This window comes from Spinacia oleracea, chromosome 4, assembly GCF_020520425.1.
Source record: "Spinacia oleracea cultivar Varoflay chromosome 4, BTI_SOV_V1, whole genome shotgun sequence".
NCBI classification, from domain to species: domain Eukaryota; kingdom Viridiplantae; phylum Streptophyta; class Magnoliopsida; order Caryophyllales; family Amaranthaceae; genus Spinacia; species Spinacia oleracea.
Window position 1 is genome coordinate 128,228,058 of NC_079490.1, and position 21,759 is coordinate 128,249,816.

Sequence of the window (21,759 nt, forward strand, 5' to 3'; positions counted from 1 at the left end):
GCCGTAACCGTATTTGTGATAAAGCCCTTCAGTTTAGATGATGGTTTTTTAATTCGATGTCCGCGACCCAATGTAGTACCCTCATTCTCATGAGGAAGTGGCGTATTTTGAAGCCGATGACTCCCCCTATCATTAGCACTACTCCCTGCCACAACATCAGACCCAATAATAACATGGTTGGGTGAAGATGGGGCAACCACTTCACTGGAAGCCACAACCTCACTAATACCATTAGGTTGCTCATCCATATTGACGGTCACAGCGTTACCCTTTGGAGCCGCCACATGACTCGACTCCACCTCAAATTCTTCCAAAGGTGGTTGCCGCAAATAAGCATCGAATTGAGTAATATCCGGATGAACAGTGGGTTGTGCAAAAGGAAAAACTTCCTCAAAGAATTTCACATCCCTACTTACAAAATATTCAGTTGTTTCTAAATCAAACACAAGCCACCCCCTTTTTCCAAATGGATATCCAACAAAAATGCAACGTCTCGATCAAGGGCCAAATTTATCTTTTATTCTAGGCCTATGTGCAACATAACACAAGCACCCAAAAACACGTAAAGCAAGCATAGGAGGTGGTTGGCCAAATAAAATTTCATAAGGGGATTTTCCTTTAAGAATAGGAGTGGGTGTTTTATTAATAAGATGGACTGCTGTCAAAACACATTCCCCCCAAAATTTCTTTGGAAGGTGAGCTTCAAAACGTAGAGCACAAGCAACATTTAAGACATGGCGGTGTTTACGCTCAACCCGGCCATTTTGTTGAGCCGTATCAATACAAGTAGTTTGTGAACCACATTCATCGTAATATTTTTTAAGACATAAAAATTCTTGGCCATTATCACTCAGCAAGATTTTAACTTGTTTATTAAATTGGGTATTCACCAAGGCAATTTTTTTTTTAATCAATTGGGGAACTTAATACTTCCCGGACATCAAAAACACCCACGTAGCTCTTGAATGATCATCAACAATTGTTAAAAAATAACGAGCACCGTTACTAGCAGGCACATTTTCAGGACCCCAAATATCACAATGGATCAAACCAAATAAATCATCAGATTTACTCACACTTAAAGGAAAAGGATTTCGAGGTTGTTTCGCTTTAAAGCATACACCACAATTATTATCACAACTTTTGTTTTTAGAATCAATACTAAGAATTCCATGCAAACTAGAAATAACTTTTGATGAAGGATGACCTAACTGCCTATGCCATAGTTCAGAGGAATCCATTATAGCTGCTTGATTGGCTTGAACACTAGGAATTTTTCGGAACCAATAGACCCCATCACACTGCACCCCCGCTCCAATCAGGTACCTCTAAGTTTGGTCCTGAATCACACAAAGCTTGTCAGTGAATAAGACAATGTAGTGAAGTTTTTCAAGAAGTTGAGACACTGACAGCAAATTACATGTAAGGTAAGGAACAAATAAGACATTATGAAATATCAAATTGGAACTTACTCGTATTGTTCCTTCTTTAGCAGCCATTGTTTTCTTACCATTAGGTAAACAACCTGGGGATACAGGAATATCATATAAATTATCAAATATTAATGTTACCCGTCATATGATTAGAAGTGCTTGTATCAATAATCCAAGAATCGGTTCCCGTATTACCATTTAAAAGCTCAAGAGAGGATGATTTAGCATTTACAGCAGACATAAGTTGAGAAAATTGAGTATCAGATAAGGTGGGAGTATTCTGGCGATCCGCATCACTAATAGCATGTTGTGTGGAAGAGGTACCAGTGTGCGTGCTCGTGTTTCCAGCAAAACCACCACGACCACGTCCACCTTTTTCACCCGGACGGGCCACTACGCCCACCACGATTTCCTCGGTTGCCGAACCACCAATCAGGGTAACCATGGAGCTTAAAACAACGGTCCTCTTCATGGCCTTTATCACCACAATAAGAGAAGATTCGCGACTCGTCAGGAATGACCTTACTAGCAGCAACAGTAAGGCGACCAGTAGCTGAACCAGAAGCAGCGAAACCAACAGCAACAACATCATTACGCACATCTTGAGCTTCAGCTACAGTCTGATGGCGTTCATCAGATGCAACCTTATAATTCGAAGGTTGCATCTGATGAACTCCATCAGACCGTAGCAGAAGCTAAAGAGGTGCATAATGATGTTGTTGTTGTTGGTTTCGCTTCTTCTGGTTCAGCGACTGGTCGCCTTACTGTTGCTGCTAGTAAGGTCATTCCTAACGAGACGCAAATCTGCTCTTATTGTGGTGATAAAGGTCATGAAAAGGACCGTTGTTTTAAGCTCCATGGTTACCCTGATTGGTGGGTTGGAAACCGAGGAAATCGTGGTGGGCGTAGTGACCGTCCGGGTGGAAAAGGTGGATGTGGTCGTGGTGGTTTTGCTAGAAACACGAGCTCGCGCACTGGTACCTCTTCCTCACAGAATGCTATTAGTGATGCGGATCTCCAGAATACTACCACCTTATCTGATACTCAATTTTCTCAACTTATGTCTGTTGTAAATGTTATGTTATGATACATATAAATCATATATAAATCATGCGGAAAAACAATAAAGCCAGGAATCTTTCTTTAGCTTTGAACTCTATTGTCTAGGCGTTCTAATAATAGTTCATATCCTTTGTTACTTTCAATAAGTAAGACTAGCTTGTCTTGAATTGATCTAGAAATCAACCAACTTTCAAAAGTCCATAAATTAGAGCTTTTGAATGTTAACTTGTTGACATGGTCTAAGCAACAATGCTAAAGGTTATTGGAACTCAAATCAAGGGATTGATTTGAACCTAGTAAAGTTCTTCTTGTTAAAGAGTTGTTTGTTTTAATCAAGCATATAAGCATATTGACTCAACCCGTAAATGACCATTTCATTCAAATAAACAAACAAACAAACATTGTTTTTGTTTTTCTTGAATGTGAGTCTTTCTGTGTTTGAAAACAGAAATTTAGGTATACTGATTATGGAACATAATAGCCATTACGTTCCAGCCTTTGAAAGGACTTAAAACAAACTAGATGACCCTACAACTAATGTAGCATTGCCATGCTTCATTTCCCACTTGTAGGCCATTAGTGTAGCCTAGCTTCCATTATTTGAGTTTTTACCGAAGTAAGAACCTCAAGCGGTATATGATACCAAGGAACTTAGATTGCTAGTTCACTTCTCTTTAAACATAAACTTATAGGTAGAAACGGAATCGTAAATTCCTTTCATTTGTTCCTTGTTTTCCTATTTCTTGTACCCTTTCTTATAGTCTTAAGAATTGACTTCTCTAGTGTTGACTTTTGTACTTTGTTAGACATGTCCAATGTCACTCCAACAAAGTTCTTACCATTTTATCCATATTGAATACTCTGTTTTAACTAGATGATCTTACTAGAAGCTTCTAAAGTTCTCTAAGAATCGATCTATTCGAATGTCTAGGGACTAGACTCATTCGAGAATTAAATGGACAAAGATATTAGGTTGTTAACCACTGGTAAAGCTGAGCGTTTAAACTCAATGCTTTATGATCTCAAAACTACATTGTATTTTGAATTCACACGCACCAATCGGTTTGCCATTCGACTTTGATACTCGAAAACAACCATAAAAGTCGCTAAAAGAAACGTATTGCTCACTTTCTCTCATTTCCGTGAATCGTTCTTGGATTCACTACCAATCGAGGAAATTTACTGTTACCCTTCTAAAAGGATTTACTGCAGCGCAAGATATTTAATTATAAACAATAATTAAAACATACATTGAAGCATGCAAAATCTAAACATTTATCATGAGTAATAACTTGAGAATTAAAGCAATCATGCAATTTAAACAAGTCATTGGCATTTTTTTCGAATTTATTGTTCTAACAGGTGTGAATAAAATGAATCCAAGATCCTTAAATCATTGAAGAATTAAGCACATTATGTATTTAGACTCAATTCTAAAATATTTTAGGTAAGGAAATCCTTTGCTAATAGTCTAGAAACTACTCTTGGTTGATAGGCACGTCTAAGAAATTATTAGGTAAACCTATCCCGTTTGCCACGACATAAAAGGACTCCTTACTTATATCGTTGAGTTTCACCAAAACTAACATGTACTCACAATTATTTGTGTACCTTACCCCTTTAGGATCAATAAGTAACACCTTGCTTAGGCGGAAAACTATTACTAAGATTGATGTAAAGGTTTATCCAAGTAAGTGTAATTTTGGCATGACACCTTTTAACTCAATTTTTAAAGTTTGGAACTTAAGGCCCTTACTATGTTGGTTATATTTTAAGTGAACTAAAATCCTTAATCATGCAACATAATCAAGCCACAATCTCATGCATAATTAAGACATATTTAAAACAATAAATAACTTAAAACATGCATAAGACATAAATGTGATCTAGTATGGCCCGACTTCATCTTGAAGCTTCAACTTCAAACTCCGTCTTGAAAATGGATTGGAAACTCCGTGTTGAGTTTCACAATGGGAGGCGCCATTTTCTTCAAATAGGATAAGCTATAATTTAAACTAATTACAACTATTTGATGGTACGCAGACCATATTTAAATTAAAAACTTTGGTGCATTAGACCAATTTTACATTCAAATTAATGGTACGCAGACCATATTTTCTATCCTATTTGGGCCATACTAGTCACTTTCCATAACCTGCAAAACATTACATTTACAATATACCATTCACCCATTCATTTATCAATGAATGGCCCACATAGCTGGTTAGTAGAACATATTATGCATCACATAAATATTTGCAGCAATTAATCAAGGGTTCCAATAATCTACCAATTATTCATCCTTATTAATTATAATCAAGTTGTTTTAACCTTAAAGGAATGTAGACCTAATCAAGAGTTTATGACTAAAACGCTCCCACTTAAACCAATAAATTTACATGCTTTACTAATCTTAAACATAAAATTGTATTTCCTAATCTAACCGGAAACATACAAATTTAATTAAAATTTAAAGCTCATATAAATAATTATTTGAATCCTTTAATTTATTTTCAGTTTATTAAATTAATTAATTTAAATTTAATCAAGGTTTTAATTTTAGTAAAATAATTAGTATAAATAAAATTTATAATAATTAAATTATTCAAAATTAAATTTCGAGAAAATATTAAATTACGAATTTTAAAATTAATTAAAAAACGTTTTCACTGAGAATCAAAATTAAATTCTAGGGCATCAATAGGATCAAGACGAGGCCATGGGCTTGTGCCCATGCCCTGACGAGTCACGAGGCAGCAGCACCCCTCATGAGTGATCGCACAGCAAGGCACGAGCATCAGCCACGCGCAAATGCAGCAAGCCAAGCCATGCTTGCGCGCAACATTGCTCGCTGGCTTCGTAGCGCAGCAGCATGCTTGGCGAGGCAGCGCTCGCTGTGCGCGAGCCATCGCTCGCTGTGCGCGAGCCATCGCTCGCTGGGCGAGGCAGCGCTCGATGTTGCGAGGCATCCCTCAATGCCCGCGCGCGCACCTGCCTTGCTCGCTTGCCTTGCCTCTTTGCCCATCCGCCCATGCCCATAGCAGCACTCGACGCAAGGCAGGGCCACTGCCTTGTGCTGGGGTGCCACTCGTCTTGCTTGCTGCATTCGTACCGCATGGGCGACGAGCTCCCTTGCTCGTCGTCGCATGCCCGCACTATACAACACCCCTTAAGGGTAACACGTAGCGTCCATTGCTTTGTGCGTGCAAGATTTATGAGCGGATTATATAAAAATCAAAACTTTTTAATTCAAATTTATAGACAAATTAATAAATCATATTAATTTCATAAATTTAGGGCGAAAAGTCGAAAATTTATTATTCAAATTAATTTCCGATTATCATGGATTCAAGTCTAGGTCATAAAAATTTAAAATTTATCAAATTTAACATTATTTATGGTGATTTTTAATCATTAGATACCTAATTAAATTGTTAATTAATTATGAAAAACAAATCAAATTCTAAATTATTCGAATTTCAACAAATTAATTACAATTACAAATATAAATTAGGTTGTATAATTAACAAGCTTAGGCATTTAAATTTGTTAAACATATACTGTAGGTCAATCAAAAATTCAAGATTTACAAACAAGAATCGCAAATATTTAATTTAACATCTTAAAAATTACAAATTTTGCGTTCGAAAAACTAAAACCTCCGAAAAGTCATAGTTAGGCTTCGAATTTGGGAATTCTGGGTTCGACATCAAATCTTTGGTTTTAGTCAAAACTTTAAAACGCCGTTTATATGCGAAATTCACTATAAAATTATACGATTCCGACCATTATTGACTAAACTGCCGAAAATTCTGCGAACATATAATTAAATAATAGCACGAATTTGCAATTAATTACGAAAAATCAAAAAATTTAGAAATTAATCACCCATTTTAATTCATTGCAAATTTATAAAATTTAACCATGTTAACTAATTATTATGGAATTAATTAGAGGCTCTGATACCACTGTTAGGTTATGATACATATAAATCATATATCAATCATGCGGAAAAACCATAAAGCCAGGAATCCAAATTAATTGCCACATAACAATTAACATAATTTAGGATACAACACTTTGTAGCGTGCCCTCCCTAGCTGCGACCGAACCGAAGAAGAACAAGTCTAGGACTCTAAATGTCGTCCCTCCGTAGATAGTCCACAGCACGCGGATCCGCCTTAGATTTAATTAACTAGAATTGCACCTAAGGTATTATGAATGTTCGAATATTTGAGGCAAATATTATCGTTAGTTTTAATCCTTAAAACTAGGTGAATACTTGAAATTATGTGTTCATAAATTGTGAAAGCCATCACATATTTATAGGGTAGGAATAATGGAATTAGAAGTCTACTAAGATTCAAGTAATCTAAATCTATTAGAATTAGACTTTACTTAAAACTAGTAACTTTAGGAAATTAATCTTTTTAATCTAATCCTAATTGCTTAAGGATTCGATGTATGCACAAACTTCAACACACACACGAGCACGGCCCACAAGAGAGCTGGCCATGCCTGCGCGCGCGGAGAAGCCCACGAAAGGCTTCGCAGCCCACGAGTGCTAGCAGCCCTTTGCTCGCAGCCCGCGTGTTGCTCGCAGCCATGGGTGCGCTGGGCCTGGCCTTGCGCTGGGCCTTGCGTGCCTTTGGTTGCTCGCTGCTCATGCCTTGCGCGCTGGGCTTGCTAGGAGTGGGCCTGGCTTCGTGCTGGGCCTTCGTCTAGCAAGCTCGTCCGATTTTTATTTCGTACGACGCGCTTCCGATTCATTTTCCGATTCCGGAATTCATTTCCGATTCGAAGAATATTTAATATTTCCGATTCCGGAATTAATTTCCGTTTCGAACAAATAATTAATATTTCCGATTCCGGAATTATTTTCCGATTCCGATAATATTTCCGATTCTGACAATATTTCCGTTTCCGGCAATATTTCCGATTCCGGCAACATTTCCATTTCCAATAATATTTTCCGATACGTACCATGTTTCCGTTTCCGGCAACATCTAGGACTTGGATAATATTTATATTTCCGATACGATCCATATTTCAGTTTCCGGCAATATCATCGTTTCCGGAGTATTCATAATTTGCCTTTGACGGTTTCAGCTCCCACTGGAACCGAGATCCGTCGATTCTGAATATCAATAAATGGAGTATTTAATTCTTTTAAATACTTGATCCGTTCACGTACTATTTGTGTGACCCTACGGGTTCAGTCAAGAGTAAGCTGTGGATTAATATTATTAATTCCACTTGAACTGAATCGGCCTCTAGCTAGGCATACAGTTCACTTGATCTCACTGAATTATTAACTTGTATAATTAATAATGAACCACATTTATTAGACTTAGAATTAAATGCATACATGGACCAAGGGCATTATTTCCTTCAGTAAATGCTATATCATCCTCTCTTGAGCATTTAAATGGTAAGACGGCAACTGATTCTTGGATTATTGATACAGGCGCTTCTAATCTTATGACGGGTAACATTAATTTATTTGATAATGTATATGATATTCTTGCATTCCCAGTTGGTTTACCTAATGGTAAGAAAACAATGGCTACTAAAGAAGGAACAATACGACTAAGTTCCAATTTGATCTTGCATAATGTCTTATTTGTTCCTTACCTTACATGTAATTTGCTCTCAGTGTCTCAACTTCTTGAAAAACTTCACTACATTGTCTTATTCACTGACAAGCTTTGTGTGATTCAGGACTAAACTTTGAGAAACCTGATTGGAGCGGGGGTGCAGTGTGATGGGGTCTATTGGTTCCGAAAAATTGCTAGTGTTCAAAACAATCAAGCAGTTATAATGGATTCCTCTGAACTATGGCATAGGCGGTTAGGTCATCCTTCATCAAAAGTTATTTCTAGTTTGCATGGAATTCTTAGTATTGATTCCAAAAACAATAGTTGTGATAATAATTGTGGTGTATGCTTTAAAGCAAAACAACCTCGAAATCCTTTTCCTTTAAGTGTGAGTAAAGCTGATGATTTATTTGGTTTGATCCATTGTGATACTTGGGGTCCTGAAAATGTGCCTGCTAGTAATGGTGCTCGTTATTTTTTAACGATTGTTGACGATCATTCAAGAGCTACGTGGGTGTTTTTGATGTCCGGGAAGTATGAAGTGCCCCAATTGATTAAAAATATTTGTGCCTTGGTGAATACCAAATTTAATAAACAACTTAAAATCTTGCGGAGTGATAATGGCCAAGAATTTTTATGTCTTAAAAAAATATTACGATGAATGTGGTATTATTCACCAAACTATTTGTGTTGATACGGCTCAACAAAATGGCTGGGTTGAGCGTAAACATCGCCATGTCTTAAATGTTGCTCGTGCTCTACATTTTGAAGCTCACCTTCCAAAGAAATTTTGGGGGAAATGTGTTTTGACAGCATTCCATCTTATTAATAAAACACCCACTCCTATTCTTAAAGGAAAATCCCCTTATGAAATTTTATTTGGCCAACCACCTCCTATGCTTTCTTTACGTGTTTTTGAGTGCTTGTGTTATGTTGCACATAGGCCTTGAATAAAAGATAATTTTGGCCCTCGATCGAGACGTTGCATTTTTGTTGGATATCCATTTAGCAAAAGGGGGTGGCGTGTGTTTCGTTTCGAAACAAGTGAATATTTTGTAAGTAGGGATGTGAAATTTTTTGAGGAAGTTTTTCCTTTTTGCACAACCCACTGTTGATCCGGATATTACTCATTTCGAAGCTTATTTGCGGCAACTACCTTTGGAAGAATTTGAGGTGGAGTAAAGTCATGTGGGGGCTCCAAATGGTAACGTTGTGACCGTTAATATGGATGAGCAGCCTAATGGTAATATTGAGGTTGTGGCTTTCAGTGAAGTGGTTGCACCATCTTCACCCAACCATGTTATTATTGGGTCTGAAGTTGTGGCATGGAGTAGTGCTAATGATAGGGGGAGTCATCGGCTTCAAAATACGCCACTTTCTCATGAGAATGAGGGTACTAAATTGGGTCGCGGACATCGAAATTAAAAACCATCATCTAAACTGAAGGGCTTTATCACAAATACGGTTACGGTTGCTCGTAAAATAGACCCCTCGACATCCACTGCTAAACCCGCTACTTAGTTTGGTACCTCAGGTACTCCTTTTCCCATTGCTTGTTATGTTAATTGTGAAAAGTTTTCAGTGAGACACAAACATTTTTTGGCAGCAATTACTACAGGTAAGGAACCGATTTCATTCAAGGAAGCCAAGAAAGACCCAGGTTGGAGAAAAGCAATGCAAGAAGAGATTAATGCTCTTAAACGTAATGGAACCTGGACTTTGGAAGAACTACCACCAGGAAAGACGGCTCTTGGTTGTCAATGGATATACAGAGTGAAATACAAGTCTGATGCTTCTATTGAACGTTTAAAATGGCGTCTTGTGGTTTTTGGCAATCGACAAATTGCTGGTGTTGATTATAATGAAACATTTGCACCTTTTGCAAAAATGGGTACCGTACGCATTTTTCTTGTTGTTGCTATTGCTTTGAATTGGGAATTGCATCAGATGGATGTTCATAACGCTTTCTTGATCTGGAAGAAGAGGTATATATGAAATTACCTCCGGGTTATACAAGTAGTGCACCAGGAAAAGTATGTAGATTACGAAAATCTTTATATGGACTCCGACAGGCTCCGAGAAATTGGTTTGCCAAACTATCTAATGCTTTGAAATATTTTGGTTTCAAACAGTCCTATGCAGACTATTCCTTATTCAGCTATTCTAAGGGAAATGTATCCCTTCATGTACTTGTATATGTGGATGGTCTTATTATTGCAGGGTCTTCTAGTGTTGTTGTTGAGAATCTAAAGTCCTATCTTAACAAATGCTTTGGCCATTCTAATTTGGGCTTTTGGGTAAGAAACTAAAATCAATTTTTGGTTTTGGTTTTATTCTCCATAAAACCCACAAATAAATTTGGCCATTCTAATTTGGGCTTTTGGGTAAGAAACTAACTTGTTATTTCAAATTTTCTAATTTATTAGTTTTCATGTTTTAATAAATTTTTATGATGAAATTATTTACTAAAAATCGTTATTATTTTTAGGTTTAATTATTGAATATCGATTATACTAATTATTACTTAACAAAATAGACCTTAAATAATATTTTCATGAAAAACGATTCATGAAATATATATGTGTTTCGATCGAAAATTCGATTAGTGATATTTTTGTTAAATTTCGAAATTATATTTTATTAAAAAATTCGTTATTTATAAATCCATTACTTATGAAATTTATTATGTAGAAAATATTGATTTTAAATCTATTTAGTAATAATTCAATGATTTAATATTTTGAAAGAAATTGGACCCAGAGCTCAGGACGAACGAACCAAGGAAAATCCTTAGCAAAATCGCGGAAGTGAGGTAACGGCTATTGCTAGTAACCGCATTTCCCTTATAAATGTGATTTATGAAATTATGACAGTATGACTGAATTTACGAACTAAATGTTTTCACATGTTTTATGAATTGCGGGAAATGAATTATAATTTGTTTGAATTATTCTTTAAAATATGATTTGATGATTTTTTATGTGATGCCATGAAAGAAATGATATTTTTATTGATCCCGGCCAGGATCTAAATGATCTTTTATGATCTCAAAGAGTTATGTTATTTCAATTGAAATACAAAAGCCAATGCTTAGTAAAATTACATAAAACATGATAAATGAAAGTGAAAGACCTAGTTTGTCTAGCGGTATATAAACTACCATCTTCCTATCTATCAGTCATACATGTACCTATGGACACTTGCCCACCCATGGATTACAAGCCCAGGCTCCCATGGTTTTTGAGCTCAGGCTCGGGCCCAGGCCCCATGTTACCAGTTTGATGATGAGCCCAGGCTCTTATGGGCCCAGGCCCTAGTGAAGAATTCCTTCACTGTAACACCCTAATAATTCCTTGCTTTTTATAAAACATTTTCCGACTTAAAACACAGGAATTACCAAGATATTACCGCCACCGTGATAACGACTAAGGCTATTTACTAGAATTACGCAGCGGAATTAACTAACTTTCAAAACATATTAAATAAATAGTTAATGGTAATTAAAACAAGTTGGAACCGTTGAGGCCCAAACTAAAACAAACCGTTTGAAATCCATTAACTGAAATAGTAGTATTAGTCATGACTATAAATAAAAATAGAGTTTATAAATTACGGAAGAATAAAACTCTCAACTCGAATCCCATGATAACTTCTCCCGCAAGTTATCTCTACAAACCTGCTTTATTGAAAATCTACTCCCCAACAACGCAAATGCAATTGATGGATCATCATAGGGTCATTAAGGCAAAGGCCATGACCAGAAGACATGAAGCACGAAGTCAGCAAAAGCTGAGTATGAACAAGCTAGAATAACATTCTATCCTGACATGCTTCACTCGACAATTAAATAATCAACATGCAAAAGTCATATAATAAACAAGTAAACATGGAGACAAGACTCGACACGAGATACGACCCTTGACTCACAGTTTAATAAAAAGTAGCTTCGAACGGGTAAAGTAAAGTATCCTCAAAAGGAAAGAAAAGGGTGATGGGAGCCAACCATACACCAAAATAAGTCGGGCTACTACCGACAGTCGGGCCATACCGACAGGAATTCCAATGCACAACGGCATAAAAGAAGAATGAAACAACGTCTTGTATCATTCTAGGAGTACAAGTTTTCCGGCAAGACTCCCCCCATTGTTCATACTCAAGGTATATACGTTCCAAGAGTTTTGAAGCTCTTTGGGTTACACTTTACGTTAATTAGTGTATTTTGTTCCAGGCGACTCAAGACACAACATACAACCAATTTGAACAATTAAACAATTCAACAATGACTCTTTAATATTTTACTTCTTTAGGACTTATGATCAAACAAGACTCAAGTGAAATTACTCCCATTGTTCCTTCTCAAAAACACTGTTTGAGATAACCCGACATTGCCTATTAACAAGAGGGGTGTGCCCTTAGCACGAATTGTCCTTAATTCAATTCACATAGACTCTCTAACATATTCTACCCCTTGGTAGAATATATATTGCTCACTGGCAATATTCGACTGGCTCAATAATTATGTTAGACATCATGTACTGTAGCATAATAATAATAACAAATTGCATGCGCACTACTCATACATGCAAACCAACTTGAACAACATGCTTGACATAATTCAACGATTAGAAAAGTCCATAACATGATAGTTTAATAGAATCTACAAAGCATCATTCAATTCATAACATGCTCGTTCTCAACATTAAACATGAATCCATAATAACATAATCATTCCCAATCATCAAACATGAATTCATAATAACATATAAGTTCACATGATTCGCATTCAATACACTTCACAAAGTCCTCAAGGGATGGGTGGTCACCCTAGTCTTGTACGTACCTGGAATACCTAAGTACGGGGGCCACTGTGCGAATCACGACTCACTAGAAATCAACTCCTATAAAACAAAATAAGAGAAATAAATTATTATCCATGTTTACTAAATTTCCAGCAACTATTTAAGAAACTAAAACCCTTAGTTTAATTAAAATTCATTCATTAATTGGTAATTTAATAGTCTCAAATAGTCAACTCAAGTCCTAGTATTAAAACATTGACTTTTTAGCTTTAAAACCCTTAAAAACCAACCTTTTAAAGCTTATAAACATTCTGAAAATTTTGATTGATTCCCATAATTTAAATTGTCATTAGATTATGTAAATCAATTACTCAATCAATTTGAAACCAAAACCCTAGCAATAGTTTAAACCTAAAACATGTTTTGACTTCAAAAATCCACACTTTATAAACATATATAATATGAAAATCATAATTTAAATCATCAAAACCAATATCTTTAATTAAAACATGATACTAACCCAATACAGTGTTCATAACCGTTTTAATTAATCCAAACAATCCAATAATTAAATTTAATCACAATAATTAAATCAATTTAAAACTGAAAATTAATATATTTGAAAACATATTTTTATTAAATCATTGATCGACACACACACACACGACCACACTCGACAACAACAACGCAACAGCGCACGCAACGCACCAGCAAGGCGCGCGCGCGCGCGAGGGACAGGGCAGGCGAGCAAGGCACAACGCACAGCAGGGCACAGCGCACACACGAGCACGAGGCTCAGCGCACGACGGGACGCGGGGCTGCGGGCTGCGGGACATGACACACGCGCACAGCAGCAGCTATGGGGCTGCGCTGTGGGGCGTGGCACAAGGAAAGGGGCAGCAAGGCTTGGGCGCACGACACGACGCGAGGGCTGGGCACCACACACACGGCACACTCGTGCCTTGGGCTGCAAGGAAGCCGGACGAAAAGAGAGAAAGGAGAGGCGTGGGGTGTGCCGCAAGAAAGAGGGAGAGAGAGGGAGTGTGAATTTTGTGAGGGTTTAATGAGAGAGTCTATTTTATCGGTTTTCTCTCCCATGTGGGCTAGGTTATGGTAGTTTGAGTTGGGCTTATTACCGGGCTCAATTCATTAAACCCCTTGCAAGCTTTGTTGGGTTTAATTAAAACAAAACGATCGGGCTTTAAGTTTATTAAATTCGTTTTTGAAATACGACCCAACAATTCCCGACTAAATAAATTCCTTGAATTTATTTAATAAAAATACGGTTTTTGAAATAATTAATATTTAAATCACTTAAAAATAAAAGCGCACTTAATTCTCATTAAATGAAATTAATTTGTAAAAATACAACGAAATGCTTTATAAATATAATAAAATATATTTATAATAATAGAAAAATACGAGGTATTACAGTCTACCCTCCTTAAAAGAAGTTTCGTCCCGAAACTTGGGCACGGAAATCACAATTTTAAAACTAAACTTGAGACTATTTTGAGACTTTAGTGCGTTTTCTTTGCAAAAGTTTTAGTTGCTGTACTCTTTAAGTAATTAAACATGACAATAAACAGTGAAACTTCACTAGAAACAACGATTCAAGCATATCCTAAAGGATAAATTAGGTAAATAAGGTAAAAAGCGCGAAATTCTACCGCACTCTACCCCCCTTAAAGAAAACGAGTTACGGCCCCGTAACTCAACTAACCTCGGGAAAAGCTCGGGATATTTCTTTCTCATTTCCTCCTCCGCTTCCCAGGTAGCTTCCTCAGACTCTTGGTTAGACCATAACACTTTTACGATATTAACATCCTTAGTTCGAGTGCTACGCACTTTGCTATCAAGTATCTTGACAGATCTTTCCTGAAAGGTCAAACTTTGCTCTAACTCTATGGTCTCCGGTTGCAGTACATGAGACTTATCTGGGACATACTTCCTCAATTGGGATACATGAAACACATTATGCACTCTATGCAAGTCCATGGGCAAGGCTAGTCTATACGCTACCTTCCCTATCCGTTCTAAGATCTCATATGGGCCTATATATTTTGGGCTAAGCTTTCCCTTCTTCCCAAATCTCATCACTCCTTTCATTGGTGAAATCTTTAACAACACTTTGTCACCTACTTGGAACTCTTCATCTCTACGATTTAAATCTGCGTAGCTCTTTTGACGATCTTGCGCGGCTTGGATTTTGGATTGAATAGTCCTAACCTGATTCATAGTGTCCTCTATCAATTGGGGACCTAGTACAACGGTTTCACTAATGTCACTCCAACATAGTGGACTTCTACATTTTCGTCCATACAAGGCTTCGAATGGTGCCATTCCAGTATTGGCATCATAGCTATTGTTGCATGAAAACTCAATTAGATCTAGGCTATCTTCCCATCCACCTTGGAAATCAATCACACAAGCTCTTAGCATATCCTCTAAGGTTTGAATAGTTCTTTCGGTTTGTCCATCCGTGGCTGGGTGGAATGCTGTACTCATTTTCATTGTGGTACCAAAGTTCTTCTGCACACTTTTCCAAAAATTAGAAAGGAACCTAGAATCTCTATCTGATACGATATCCTTAGGAACTCCATGTAATCTCACTACATGCTTGACGTAAGCTTTGGCAAGTTGTTCCATTTTCCAGGTTTCTTTCATTGGTATGAACACTGCTGATTTAGTCAACCTATCGACCACTACCCAAATGGTGTCATTTCCACTTTTCGACTTGGGTAAGCAAGTAACAAAGTCCATTGAGATACAGTCCCACTTCCAACTCGGAATTTCTAAAGGTTGGACCTTTCCCTGAGGTCTCCTATGATCAATTTTAACCTTCTGACAAGTCAAACACCTTGCCACGAATTCAGCCACTTCGTTTTTCATCCTTGGCCACCAATAGACCTTTTTCAAAGCCATGCTACATTGTGAAGACATTCATAGGGGTGAAACCGTCAATAGGCTCATCACTATATATGGGTGTACAGAGAAATAAATGTGTAAATCTGCAAACCTAATTAAGGTGAATGATATAAAATACAACATTGTTCTCCAAAAACAAAGAATAACGACGTAAAAGACCAAGAGACAATACAAGAGAGTAACCCAAGAGCTACAGGTAAAGCGCATGATATAACTAGTACATTGAAAAGAGCATGATATAACTAGTACATTGAAAATAAAAGATAATAAGTCCATAGATTGAATCAATAGAATACAAATACAAAGAATAACGGCGTAAAAAAAAAGCATGATCAATCGGCCCCACCCTCTTCCGCTACTGGTAAAGAATCACCTAAATCAAACAAATCTCTAGGCTTATTCTTAACAACATGGAACCATCCTTTTTGTATCTCATCTTCTATGTAAAAAACTTGTTTTGCTTGAGATGAGAATACAAATGGATCATCTTGCAATAATCGTCCAGTATGCATCAATTTAGAGAAATTGACACATACTTCACCGTTTGGATATGTTCTTACACCCCTACGAATGTCTACCCAATCACAACGAAACAATACAACTTTATAATCTCCATAGTAATTTAATTCATAGATATCCATCACTTTTCCGTAGTATGCCACTCCATCCGCTTCAACCATAACTCCAGAATTTTGTGTCAAAAGACGACAATCGTGATCAGTGGAAAGGAATTTGTATCCATTGATTATGTATCCTTTTAATTTTCTACCATACGAATGCAAACCACCCGCCAAAGCTTTTCTTAGTTTCCCATCTTCGGTGGTTGCATCTATGAAATGTACCTACGATAATACTTAATTATATCAAATAATGTTTATTTTTTCAAAAACAGAATTATGTATTAACATTAAAAGAACTTAAGTAACCTTGTTTCGCAGCCACCCTCCAAATTCATTGATGATCCATTTACTTTCATAACTCTCTGCGACGGAAATTTCTAAGTTCATTTGACGCTTCTCGGTTAAAAATTCACTTCATGGAAGGAGAAAAAACATAAGAGCGATTTATTATAAACTTTGTTATTCAAAAGAAAACCAACATAATACTTACTCTAAATCCCCTTTGATCTCATCAGAGTGAAGTAAAACGTAGCGATGGGCTTGTTTTAAGCTTTGGCCATCAAGGCGAATGCTGACCTCCTTTCCAATGACTCGACCGCCGAAATTAAACAAGTAATCATTAGGATTTGAAATGTCATCATCCATCCTTTTAGGCATGTTGAAAATGGTCTTAACACCTTGAATATATCTCGAGCAAAACCTAATTGTCTCCTCTAAAAGGTAGCCTTCCGCAATAGATCCTTCAGGTTGGGCTTTATTAGTTACATGTGACTTCAAATGGGACAAATACCTTTCAAATAAAACATTTTTATATAATAATTGTAAATTATTTAATAAAAAAATATAATTCACATAGGTAAGATATAAACCTTTCAATGGGATACATCCATCTGTATTGCACTGGTCCACCAAGTTTAACCTCCTCCACTAAGTGAATCAACAAATGGACCATGATTGTGAAAAATGAAGGCAAAAACTCCATTTCCAACTGACAAAGAGTTAAAACAATTCCATCTTGAAGACCGTCTAAATCATCTGGATCTATAGTAGTAGAGCACAACTTTTTGAAAAAGGAAGATAATCTAGCCAACAAGTCAATCACTTTTGTAGCGTTAGAAGCTCTTAAGGCAACAGGAAGGATATCTTGGATTAGAACATGGTTGTCATGACTTTTGAGGTTAATCAACTTCCTTTTCTTCATATTCACACAACTAGAAAGGTTGGATCCATATCCATCCGGAACTTTAAGTTTCTGCAAAACATTTAAGAATCTCTCTTTTTCCTCCCTAGACATAGATTAAGAAGCTGGAGGCATGTATTCACTTCCATTATGATCAGTACTTAGCCAAAGGTTGTGAGGGGGTTGAAAAAGCACGAGGCTAATGCGTGACCTCGTCCCTCGTGGGTGTGACGCTTCTTTTTGTCAAATCAAGTGTAATTGGATTTCCTGTGAGTTTACACCCAATTGACTAGTAATATAGGAGTCGCGATTCAGTTTTTAACGACAATGAGAAAAACTGACAAAACCCGGTTATCGTGACATAAAGGGAGTGCAATTATGTTTGACCACGACTGCCGTAGGTTCCCTTGTGATCCCTGGTGGTGGGGATCGCTCAACGTACACCCGCAGGGTAGAGATTGAGGGTTCGGGGGACTGTAACTACCGAGAGGAGTACTCGCTCTTCGATAACTCCAGAGGCAGGATATCCTTACTAGCTCAGCATAAATAATTGAAAGGACATGCGTTAACTATTAAACTAATCTGAGTCGATTTTAATAATATGCAACATATAGCACTAGATCGAGAGCGATTATCTGATTTAGATTGTTTTAAGGGACCTAGCATGATAATCCAATTTCCCAAAAATATCATATTTATTAAGCGTGATCGAACAATCAGATTTTAGTTAGTTTAACAGTTCATAAAAGGGCGAGGAAAGCAATTAAACCATGGAAAAGGGACACATTACGAAGCACCCTTGAGAGGTACGTCACGGTTCTTAGAAAACTAACCACTTTGACTTTGCTATTTCTCCTTTTATTTAACGAATCTCAAATTATGGGACGGGATACGTTTTGCAGCGTGAGGCTTAGGCTTAGGGGTTTAGAGTCAATACTCAGAATATAATTGTGTGTTGTGTCCTTTTCACGTCGAACTTAAGGCCCTATTTATAGAAAAGAGTTCGTGGAAAGATAGAATTGCAGAACTCTAATCCACGAGGGATTAGGAAAAAACACGTACCAGGTATTTTCAGCGCCCAGGCCTGGGCGCCGAAGATTTCGGCGCCCAGAGCCAGGCGTTGAAAATAGGGTCTGGGCTGTTTTTCTTAGTCAGATTCGGATTCCTAGAATCCGAAGTATTTGAGATTTAATTGAGTCCTTTAGTGCGTATTAACCTTGTGACGGGATGCGTCTGGGCCCGTGACGAACTCTAGGCTCGTTAGGATTTTAAATAATACGTGACTCTTACTTTCAAATCATATTAGGAATAGGATTCTCTCGCAATTTCTATCTCATTTAGGATTTATGTTGGAGTGCGACACCTAATTCTGACAGGTTTCTATCTTTTATGACTTGCCACTTTTAACAACTACCCATTACGGCAGTTACTATTTTTAGCGGGTTTCCATAAATAACAGGTTTCTATAAATGGCAGGTTTCAGGTGAAATGAAAAGGGGTAATGAGATTCGTTATTTTATAGGAGATGCGTTGTCAAGTGGAGATTTACGTTTTCATCATCGAACCTTCCCTTTCGGGAATGGGGACAAAAGTAAGTGTCTACAGTTAGCCCCCACTTTGACTGAGTCTTGGAATAAGACGATGGTCAAAGTACTAGACGGAGTGCGCCACACAAGCCATGGTGACCTGTTTTTGCGAGGATCTCACGAGCCCCCGAGTGATAACATTTGACTTAAGGGTCATCACTTGGAGTGTCGACATATCCCTCACGTGTCATTGGGATTTGTCAACGGATAGTACAGAAACTTCCTCACTTTGTCATTGGAAGGATCTAAAGAAGTGTAGAAACTCCCTCACTTTGTCATTGGGAGTAGCTACAGATGTTTTCAAAATCAAAGCTATAAAGTGTAATTGGGCCTGGCCAAGCCCAACCACGAGGTAAAAATGTTTTTAAAGATTCTCATTTTCAAGGCTAGTTAAACGAGAAAACCCCCTTGTTTTTATGGGACGTAAAATGAAGGAAAATCAAGCACATCGTTCTTTTTTGGAAAAACGGAAAACCAATCACATCGTTCTTTTTTGGAAAAACGGAGAACCAATCCTTTAATTTTTGTAAAAAGGGAAAACCGATCCTTTAATTTTTGGAAAAAGGGAAAACCGATCCTATAATTTTTGGAAAAAGGGAAAACCGATCCTATAATTTTTGGAAAAAGGGAAAACCGATAAAGGTTATCGCTCCAGCGACTAAGGACCCGCGCGGTTAGTGATGCAGACCCCGCCGGCTAAAGATGGCGAGCCTGTCCGCTAAGGGTGGACACCCCGTCCGATAGAAGTGGACGAATCTGTTTTTGAAATTTGAAGATAAGGACCTACGTGGTTTGTGACGTAGACCCCGCCGGCTAAAGATGGCGAGCCTATTTTGAATTTGAAGACTTTATTTTTCAAAAACTGAGGACCTGCGCGGCTAGTGACGCAGACCCCGCCCGCTGAAGGTGGGCGAGCCCTGTCCGCTAAGGGTGGACGCCCCGCTCGCTGGAGGTGAGCGAACCTGAATTCGTCTTTTCGATTTGGGATTCGTGTGCCGCGGTCTTGCCCGATTGAGGTGGGCAAGTCCCTATTTCATTTTTTTTTTCTTGTGATTTCTTTTGAGAATTTCTTTTTATTCATTCTCCGAGGGATGCTCGGATTTAGTTGCAACCTGAATATGGGTTGACAATGTGTTTAGATGGACCATAGTCTCGTGGTCATCACCTTTTCATGGTTTTGAGCTAGTCATTTTGGCTCAATTTTGCCACTACCTGGGTCCTTGATTAGGGGACTATGTATAAGTATCAACGGCGACCTTTGTCTCGAGGTCGTAATCCGGTTTTATTTTTTTGAGACATCCAAACACGGGACTTCGTACAGCATAGTCTGGGAATATTGTTTTAATTTTTCATACTCTCTTTTGAAATATATATTTTTTTTCGAGCCCCCAAGCATTCGTGCTTGACGGTCATTTCTTGTCAAAGGGGTTCCTTGGGGATACGCATTTTGTAATGTCCTTGATTGTGTTTGGGATCGTGCTCGTAAGTGCGAGCGGTCTTCGTAGTGGTGTGCTACTTTGACAAAGTCGTGAGGTGCGACTTTCGGCAATTTTCAAGTCGAATGAGTATGGCAGGGCCCACTAGAAGTTAGGGCCTTTTTTGAGCCTTGGTACATTTTCGGCGCCCAGGCCTGGGCGTTGAAATAATTCACGCCCAGGTGGGGCGTTGAAAGTGTTGTTTGGGCTGGTCTTTTGATGACACATTTGGCCTTTTGTTCATTCGTTTATTTCACTTGGAAGTTCTATGTATTCTCTTTTCTTTTGTTTTTTCTTTGTTTTTAGAACGTGATGATTTTCTTGAGAAGCCGTAGCCGATTGGTGGACTACGGTGCTTGTTGCTTTGGGGCGATTATTTTAAGGAACTGTTGCTCTTAAGGCGTACAGTTATTGTGATAGTTGGGCGAGTCTATATGGCCCGAGGAACATACCTTGAGGCGTAAGACTTTGACCGCTCTTGTTGTTGTATATTTTCCTTTTGAACGCGTTCGTGAATGTTCGATACTTAGAATGATGATATGTATGTGGGAACGAGCGTTCATAGAATGGCCGTTGCGTAAGGTCCATTAATCAGTTTGCTTGAATCATTTTTTTTTTTCTGAGCAATGACTGATTTTGAATAGTTTTCTTAGAAGCTTGATAGGGTTCGGGTCTATTCATGAAGTTGGCTCAAACATCGTGCCCTTTCGTTTGTTCAAACATTTGCTTCGAGATTTTTTATTTTGTTATGGTTGTTTCGTAGCTTGGAGCCCAAGCATGCATGTTGGGATGCTTCCTTTTGGCGTACGATTTTTTGTAGGTTTTTTCGAGAAAGATGCCTTGGGGTTCCGCTCGTGTAGGTGCGAGCTATCCCTTCCGTGGTAGATAATTTTTTGCTAGCTTTAATCCTTTATGTAGAAGTCGTGTGGCTTGCATTTTGAATTTGGGCGATAAGTAGTCCTTGCCTCTTTTACACATGCTCTTGGTCGTGCCTACATCAGTGCAATATGCCTTACTCTTTTTTTTTAGACTTGTACCGTGGGATGGTTGAACTTATGGTGTGACGTAGGCTTGTGTGG